Source organism: Pseudopodoces humilis, chromosome 10 (genome assembly GCF_049639895.1).
Source record: "Pseudopodoces humilis isolate 2021_Gansu_Grassland_sample_001 chromosome 10, ASM4963989v1, whole genome shotgun sequence".
Lineage (NCBI taxonomy): Eukaryota > Metazoa > Chordata > Aves > Passeriformes > Paridae > Pseudopodoces > Pseudopodoces humilis.
In genome coordinates, this window is record NC_142209.1 from 26,119,962 (window position 1) to 26,129,512 (window position 9,551).

The following is a 9,551-nucleotide window of genomic DNA, read 5'->3' on the forward strand; positions in this document are numbered from 1 at the left end:
GGTATTTGGTGGGTTCTCTGTGCTGTTAAACTCCCTCTCAATTAACAGACCCCCAGCTTGCTCAGATGCTGCTTTTTTGTCAACTATTATCTGTCAGACTGTCACATATTAGGCAGCATCTCTTTGAATTTTGCATTGCAGGTAGATTTTTGTAGCTAAGCTAAATTAGTTGCCTCCTTTTGAAGTAAAAGGAGATGAACTGCTCATTTGAGTTCCTGAAGTTGTTTTTGATATTTTGTTAAAGTATGAATGCTAAGGCAAGCATTGAAACAAAAACCCCTATCCTAAAGCCTTTTGACCTTTTAGTCCACATATCCCAGCTGAATAAAAGGAGTTTGTGGGTACGGAGGAGAGTTATGCAACCTCGTGCACTTTCTTGCAACATCCTTGTTGCAGCTATAGTAACTGCTTATGTCAAAAAGTAATATTAGAAAGTATTTAATGTATTTTTAGATTCTGTCTAATGCAACTTAGCTGACAAAGAAGAGCCAGTGCTGTGAGACCAGCTCTCTACAGACATTGGGAGGTGTGGCACAAACAACATTTTGAGAACAGCAGATCTAATTTTGAGGCCATGTGCAAAGCTGGAAATTTCCAAGCAATGCAAGTTATTGCTCGACATAGGTAAGTGAAGATGTAAAATCTCAGGAGATGTCAGCAGGATGCCAGAACTTTGCACACAAAGACTGAAGTTCCCTGAAATGCTTTCACTGATTTCTGGCTTTTCTGCTTCCAACAGAGCAAGGCTTCTGCTTCCTTTGCTTTTCCTAGCTGATGCCTCAGGTCAGCTGGACCAGCTTGCTCCAAAGCTACAGGAGCCCATTTTGTTGCCTTTGCCTCACCACCTGCCAATGAGCTTGACAAATTTCTGGGAGATAAAGGCTAACCCCCTAACAGGGAAGTGTTTGCAGGCAGGCTGCATGGGGATGGCCAGCAGCAAAGCAGCCTCACAGGCTGGACTGAACTGGCCTTTTTAGCCCTGCTGCTGCTGGGGCTTGGCAAGATACTGTAGAGCAGCTTGTGCTGCTGCTCCCAGGCTCATACAGAGTTTGGGAGGAGGGAGGGGTTGGCCATATTGAAGCCTTGGGTGATGATGTCATCAGATCCTCTAACTTGCAGTTTGTTTCTGGAATTTTTATTGTGAAGGAGGGGAGGTTCTGTCTAGTTCACTCTGCCTGCACCATGGGCAGATGAGCTGCCCCATGTGAGCCCAGTGTGCCATTGCTGCCCTCTGCCCCAGCCACCCCAATGCTCCACAGCTGCACAGCCTTCCCAGTGGGCCTGTTCTGCATGGCTCCTTCTAAGTGAACACTGATTTACTGGGGCAAGCTGCTGAAGTTTCGATGTTTCATGCTGCAAATTCTTGTTCACTGAAAATCACTTTTAAAGTTACTGACTGAGATATTTAATATGGAATTTCCAGTTCTGTGACAAGATCTCGTTTCAAATGGTTCCTAACACATGGTGTCAAAGTGAAAATAACCCTAGCTTGCTTACAGCGTTGTTATAATCTCCAGGGAGTAATAATGCAACTAAATTCCTGCTCTGTTCATTTTGAAACCTTTGCTCTATTGCTGGAGACTTGGTCTGCTCTGTGATTGACAGTTGTAATTAGTGACATTTTGCATGTTTGCATGTTCCTGAAAGAATGCAAATGCAGTCTAAAATAATTTTTACTTTGAATAAGGATTTCTTCCCCTATGTGTCTTAAGTTTCCCACAGGCTGCTTCAACAGTTTGAAAGACACTGGGTTTTCTCATGATCTCCTGCTGGATGTTTGGGCAATTTGCTGAGACTTCCTTCTATTTTGACACAAAAGTGATGTCAGTCCTCTGAAAAACAGAGGATGTGTTATTTTCTAGTCTTTACTATATCACCTTTCAGCAGCATGATTTCAGTGTTGTTGTAAATGATTAACTTTTGAACACAGGGCTATTATTGCCTTTAACTCTTCTCCTGCCCTTTGAGTTGCAGGATTGCTTTCATTGGCAGTGTGCACTGAGAAATCATGTTGGCCACTTCCAGCCCTGAAATTGTAATAGTTGATCCCATTACATGGTGATTTTTCCAGCTCAGTTCTCCTGAGAACCTTGAAATAGGTTTTCCATAAAAATATTCCAGACACTCTTTTTTCTTTTAAAGGCTATAGTCAAACTTAAAGGGATAATCTAGCTATTGTTTCTGGTGGAATACATGTTCTATCCTGATGATTTTGTAAATCATAGAGGATTTTTATAGTGCAGTCTGGATCACTGGGAGCCTGGTGAGTTCTTTGAACAAGCTTGCTTGTTCTTTGGCTACAAGCAGACAAACATCATTAGCATCTTAACTGATGGAAATTCTTCCATGAAAAATGCACACAGTCTTACTGGTTTTAATCTGCACAGGCCGTTCATGGATTTGCAGTAAACTGTAATAAAAGGTTTAGGTGTCTTACATGTCCATTTCTTGAAAGGCTCACAGTGGCATTGTCAAGAATGTACACCCATTGTATTTGCCTTTGTGACTGCAGTTTTGTCATCTTCCTCTCTCTATAGCTGTTGTGGTATTGTCTGAGAAACAGGACTACTGAATTTGACAGGACTACTGCCATCACAGTGTGCTGATACTTTAAAACTGCTCAGGTCCTTAGGTTCATTATGGTTCAGGATGGCCAGTATTTGTTGGAAAAGAAGAAAGTAGTAACTATCCAGAACAAGAATTCAGTTGCATTGAATAAATATGGTGAGCAATTCTTTTTATTAGTTTCTCTGCTGAGACATTAATCTGTGTTAAAATTTGTATGAGAAGTGCCATGGTTCAATTTTTGCCCTTTTATCTTAACACTTAGATAAGCCAAGATAAGAGAGGGGTGATTAAATACTTGTCCTCAATTACTCCTGCCCTCATAAGCAGCCCCATGAAAAATTGCTGTAGGAGGAATTACATGCATTGGTCTGCTTGCACAATAAAAACAAGCTTTAACAGTTGTTCCTGCCACATTTAAGTAATCCTGTTAAAGCAGAAACATTTGCAAGTTTTATACTTGGAATGTCTCTCTGGTTTGATGGAAGCAAAATAAAAGACAGATGTCAAAGATGCCAAAGAGCATTTTTCTTTCCCAGTCTCTCCCCCAGGAGTGCAGCTTCTTGATGTATGTGCTGTTATTTATTGTGCCCTACTTAATTCTGTACTGTAGTCAAAATTGTTTGCAAGGGTTCTGGCACTTCAGCATGGGATACCAGGCTTTTTTAGCAAACTCAAAGCATTCATCTAACTGCTGAGGTACAAACATGAACAACACACAGACATCTCTCACTGAGATGTTGAGGAAATAGCTGTTGAGGCCTTCCCAAATGTCTGACTCACAGCACTCCACAAAATCTCAATCGTGTGATTTAACAAGGCATAAATAAGCCCAAGGTGATTTTTTTTAGGCTTAATTACACCCAGTAAAGCAATGTCCTTTTGCTCGAGCAGGGAGTTGCCACACTGCTGCAAAGGCAAACCATTGCCAGGAGACCAGGAGGGTTCCAGTAAAGCCATGGAGTTCATGGGACAAGCAGGAGTATGTGTACACTTCCATGGGATTTGATGGTAGCATTTGCCTGTGACGGTAAGACCGATTGATTCTCTGTTTGCCATCACTGCTGACTCAATAAATGACATGATCAAGAGGAGCATGTGTGTCTCAGATTTTGTTGTTGTTGTTTGTTTGGGTCTTTTCCCCCCTCATATGGACTAGTGAAAGAGAAATGAACCAATGGGAAGTGGGCATGCCTGCCTAGAATGGTTGTATTTAGTCAGGAGCTCTTTACATAAAAATAGTGACACTATTGTTCCTTTCACTCATTTTTTATGACTTAATATCTGTAAGAAATCATGATGGTATTGAGGGGACATTAAAGATCATCTTCAGTTTCATCCCCCTTGCCACATTCCAATGTCTGCAGAATTCTAGACTCATATAGTCCATGTCTAACATGAGACCTGGCAAATGGGAATTTTAAGTATGTTCCTACGAATAAGGAGACCAACACAGGCTGGTATGTGAAGCATTTGCTAAGCTCATGCAACTGCAACCAATGGGGTATTTCCCACCATTAGGGGAAAGGGCTGGAGCCAATGCCATCCCAGCCACTTCTGGGCTAATGCTTGGACCCCAAGGATTGCCTGTCAAACACGGAAGGTAAACGCTCAGGGGAGAACACAGTGTTCCATTCATGTTGCATCCTTGTATTGTATCATGGGCCTTGCTGGACATGAACTCCTTTGTCAGACTGTTCTCTGTAAAAACACTGAATAAAAGATATTCCTTTACCTTAAACCTCCATGGGGATTGTAAAATGAATGACAGCTGGTTTTCAGTAGTTGTGAATGGCAGTGAAGTCCAGATACAGGGCTCAGGGCTTCTTCCTTACAGAAACAGCAACAATGTCCTAGCATGAGGACACGGATGACAGGAACTATCCCATACATATTCCCTTTAAAGCAGACATAAAATTGTTGAATAATCACCATTTTGTGAAAGTTGCATTGAGGTGTTTGTCATCTGGCAAAGCATTCTTGTTTACTGGTCAGTTTTCATTTTTATGGCCTGTTAGATTAAATGGCATTTTTACCAGAAAATATCTCGATCAAAGTGTTTAGTAGTAGGGAGCACTTTGAAGTCAACTTAGCAAGCACTTTCAGTTCTTTCTAGTATTTGAAGTTCTTTGCCTATTGCATAAATTACAGGCCTAATGCACTCCCCTTACTCCCACACGTAAATTATATTGAAATTCAGTCTGTCTTCCCCAACCCTGAATTTGTTAATCACTTGGCTACTGCCACAGTCATGAAACCTTGAGCTTGACACAATTCTGAATGATTAAATTTCTTCCTTGTAGCCTCGTACTTTTTATTTGAACACTTTCCTGTAGCATCCACTTTCATACTGCCATACTGCATAAAGTTCTGGCCCGGTTTTGGCTTGGCTCCCTTATTCAGCCAAGTGATGCCATTTTAAATATTATTTTTAAGATGCTTAGTTTCTTGCAAACTATAGGGGGAGATGTTTGCTCATCAGGTTTTTTTCCCAGTGTGAAGCACTCATTTTCATTGGAAGAAAATAAAAATCCAGCCAACAAACAATATTTTATCTGTCTCTCCAATGAAAGAACCCCCTCGTTGCCAAAGGGAGAATAAGGGAGAGGGACTGCTCTGGTTTTTTTTTTCAGTTTCAAGATGTTTGGCTTTTTTCTGCAGATGGGTACTACTCTTATCCTTTGGTGCTTGGAAACATGACTTTTCTATCCAGTTTACTTTTCATTTTATTATTTTTTTGTTTTGCTGTTATTTATATAAAACTAAAATAATTTGTTTAATAAAGTGTTTAATTTGTTTAAATGTGTTTAAAAATTGTTTAAATAAATTTGTTTAATAAAAAACTATATAACTCTATAAAGAGAATAAGGGATTTGGTATCAGATGTAATAAATGGGTAAACCAATTCCTTCATTTTCTAAGTTTATAGGAACATTATTCCCTTTACAGAGAACTTTCTTTCATGTCATATGCGATACTTGAGAATCAGTGAAGGTGACTCATCTCTAAAGGAAAAGCCCCTTTTTTCTAAGCCTTTTCCTGCTTTACAGTTGCCTATATTGTAGCAATTCCAGCAATTCCCTGGAGGGAAGGTGCTAGTGCTGGAGCCAGGCCCTGTGTGTACCTGCACAGAGCAGTCACTTCAGGCTCCTGTTTTATAACACTTCAAAATTATATCAATTTCAGAAAAATAGTTTTGATGTCATGTGAATGTGATCTTCAGAGAGTAAATTAAATGGGTTATAACTGTCTTCCCTAGTGAATTTATGGCATGGGGAATTTCAGGTCAGCTCGGTTGACTGCCTCATTTTTCAAAGTGTTTCACTATGGGCTCTACATTTTCAGTTAAGCTGTTGCTATTTAAAAAGATGACTTCCATGTCATTTGCAAAGCATGTAGAAGCTGGAGGCAATTCAGCATTTTGACACTCTTAATTAACTGATGGCCTGTCATGAAAGTAGGTTGTAATTAAATGATATAGTAATTTTGGCCATGCTGCCTTCCAAACTATTTTTATATCTCAGCAGAATAATTCAGGTGATGACATCATGTCAGTATATGTGCCTCTCCTTCCTCAAAGCCTGCTCAGGAATTGTTACTCATGGTTTGCAATAGCTTTAAGAAAATAAATTCCAACTAGTTCTTGGTGAAAAAGGAAATAGAAATTTTTAAAATTTCCTGTCACAGACTGTTGCCTGTTATCCTGTTGGAGTCTGTGAAAATGATTTGTAATATGTGACAGCCTACGTGTCCTGTACAAGAGACTCACATATTCAGGGTTTCTAGGGCAATCCACATGGGTTCATGAAAAATGGTGGAAGAAAAAGGTAATTCTGGTGGCTACAGAGCCTGAGCCTTGGGATGCTGGTCATTATTTGTATAAGACTGTGTTTGGATTTGGGCCTAAAGTACTTTTGACTAATGAAGATTATGCTGTCTTCAACTTGAGGGGTGGGTGTTGAAATGAGAGTGCTTTTACTGGATAAGCAAACAGTTTTATGGAGGTATTCCAGGATGGACTTGTCCCTAACACAGCCTGACAGTGTTACTGTTCAGAAATGAGTGGGATTTGTCAGGAGACAGTAATACCCACTGCATTTTGAGCCAGGTTCTTTTGATGTCCATTTTCTGATGTGCTGCCCTGGGGAAATTTGCCATCTATTCATCTCTTCAATCCTCTAATAACATCCCTTGTGCCAGGCACATCATAATGCTGAATGCCATGACTGAGACGTTACTATGAATATGCTGAAGATCCTTGCTTGGTGTATGATGAAACAATCTTTGGGGAATAAGTGAAACAAAAGAGTGTGTAGGATATCCTTTAATTCAATGAAGAATGTGGGTGGAGAAGTAATTGAAATGAGCAAGATGCATTGGATTTTCGTTAATGCCTTGAATACTTCAGGGTATACTTAAAGCTTTGTTATGGGTGTGTGTGTGTGTGAGAAACATTTCACTGCTCGAAGAATTGATGAAAGCAGGAGCCCATGTAAAGCAGGAGCCCATGTTTTTAACCATTCTTTACCTTCCCCCCATCACACCTTTTCCCTGAGGTATTCTATAGGCACTGTATTCCCTGTGGTGGTTCTGATAGAGGAGAAATAACTCTATGAAGAATTATAAGCCTGTGTGTGGCTGACTGACAGCCACCTGCTGCTGAAAGCTACTGCAATGGCTGCCTTCCCTCTCTGTGCCCTCAGCAGTGGCAGCTATTTTTGACCCTCCCCTACAACAGTCACCATTTGCCTCAGTCAAGTGTGGTTAAATTCAAGCAACATGTTCCTGAGTTATTTAAGAAACAAAGATGTGCCTGCAATCTGCAGCACAGGTGTGTGAGCCTTTCTCCTTTGAAAGACAGCTTCAAATATTCTGTGCACAAAGGATGGTGGTTTTAATGCCCACTGCACCCGCTGTCATTAAGGAGAATTTGGGAGGAAAAGACCAAGATGCCAACAGCAGATAAACGAAGAAAGTGTTGCAAAAGTAATGCCTGCCAGATTCTTTCAAGAATAAACTCCCTTTTGCTGGAGTTTGACTCAATCACACCTTGAATAATTTAATTTCCAAAAATCATTAACCAGAGCTTGAGAGTCATGTATGTCCATACATAGCAGCTATTCAGCTACCTCCAGTGCAACAAAGAAAGGAAATGCTTAAGATAACAATGAGCCGACTACATCTATCACTTCCTCTCAAGTTACAGTTCCTCCCTAAAGAAATCTCAGTTCTTCCTTTGAATCTAGAAAGATCTAAAGAATAAAATATTAGATCAAACCCTTCACATAAGCATTGAAAAAAAAAAAAAAAGGTACTGCAGACGAAGGTTTATACTTTTGTTTACTTACATCCTCAGAAAAAAAGCCCCTCAAACAACAAAACCAGCCAGACTGGAAATATGTAGCTGCATGGTCAAAGACGAGTCAACAAGGCTACACTTGGACTAAAAGCTTTGTCTGAAATGTATTTCCTACCTCAAACAGAAATGATAAGCTTCATGGAAAATGTAGGCCCTCACTGCTCCTACTGTCCCTCATGCTCTGCCTTCCTCTGCCCCAACACTCACCAGGCTCCTTCTCTCTGCATCCTCCCTTCTCCTTCCGAGACTAGCAGCTTTCCCTCTCCTCCCTCTGGTTCACAGACCTGCAGATATGGAGGAACTGGTGAAAGAAATAATGAGAAAAAATGATATTGTAGTATTCCCCCTCAGGCCCCCAGTGCTGCACACCAATGTCTGTGAGGCACGGAAGAACAGGTCCCTGTTTGCTGTGCTCTGGCAGCACAGGCTATACAAGGAGCCAGATGTAGCAGTTTCTGACCTTCATCTGTTTATTTTGTCTATGTTCCCACCTTGGACTTCGATTTCTATTTAGGTACCTTCCACAGAACCACAGAACAGCAGAGCTTCTCTAACTCGGTGACATGGCACCCTCAGCTCTGCCCATAACCCTCATCCTGTCAATAGGGATAGGACTGAGGAATTAAACACTGGAAATGACACACCATATAAAGATGCAGAGAAACTTGTGATTTAAAGATAAATTGAAAACATCATAATTTTTACAGAAGAAGGATAAGGAGGTACATAGCAGAGATAAACAGAATTGAGGATTACACAGAGAACAATTTTTCTTAGAAGAGGAAAAAAAGGGGTATTAAGTTAAATTGTGCAGTAGAGCATTTACATCTGCTGGAAGAAAATACTTTTAAAGTGCCACAATTAGTGCATGGAACTCACTGTTACAAGACATCACAGACTGAAATGGGATTGAAAATGATTGGATGTTTTTCTGTGTAAAATGTGTCTCCATTTATATAAGTACAATGATGAACAGATTTATTTAATTTGTGTACTGAATCTGTAAAAAATTCTGACAGCTTTTTTGGTCATAGAATATAGTTATGCTGGAACAAAAGAAAGAAAAGACACATCAAAAGATATCACTTCAACAGTCATAATAATGAGTTATTTAATAATACCGATGTTGATGTGATTTTTCAATTTGCAACAGTTTTATTTTGCACTGTATGTAATTAAAATCAAGTCAAGTTTGAATTGTAGTGTTTTGATTTCTCTAATATTCTTTTATCCATAGAATTTTCCTTGCATCTGAAGCACTGACATTCAAGAGAGAGGGTTTCTGTTCATAAAAACAGTCATTCAAAAATCCACCACAAAACATCCTCTGTGCTACTGTTTGCTGGTGGAATTCCTCTCTGCCAGTGTCTGGTGGGGTTTGCTCCCAGCCAACCCATTTCCTAAGCCTTGCTTCTAGGAGTGAGTGCCCCAAGCATGTTCACTGAAGCCCACACAAATGCCTGAGATGTTATTTGTGAGCTTCTAAGCTCCATTGTAGGGCCATTTCTGGTCTAGGTTGGAGACTCTCAGTTTAAAAATCACCTGTTCTTCACCATTGTGCTTCCTACTGGCCATGAAGTGTAGAAATGTTGGTTCATATGGAGATGTGTGTAGGGCTGTCAACAAC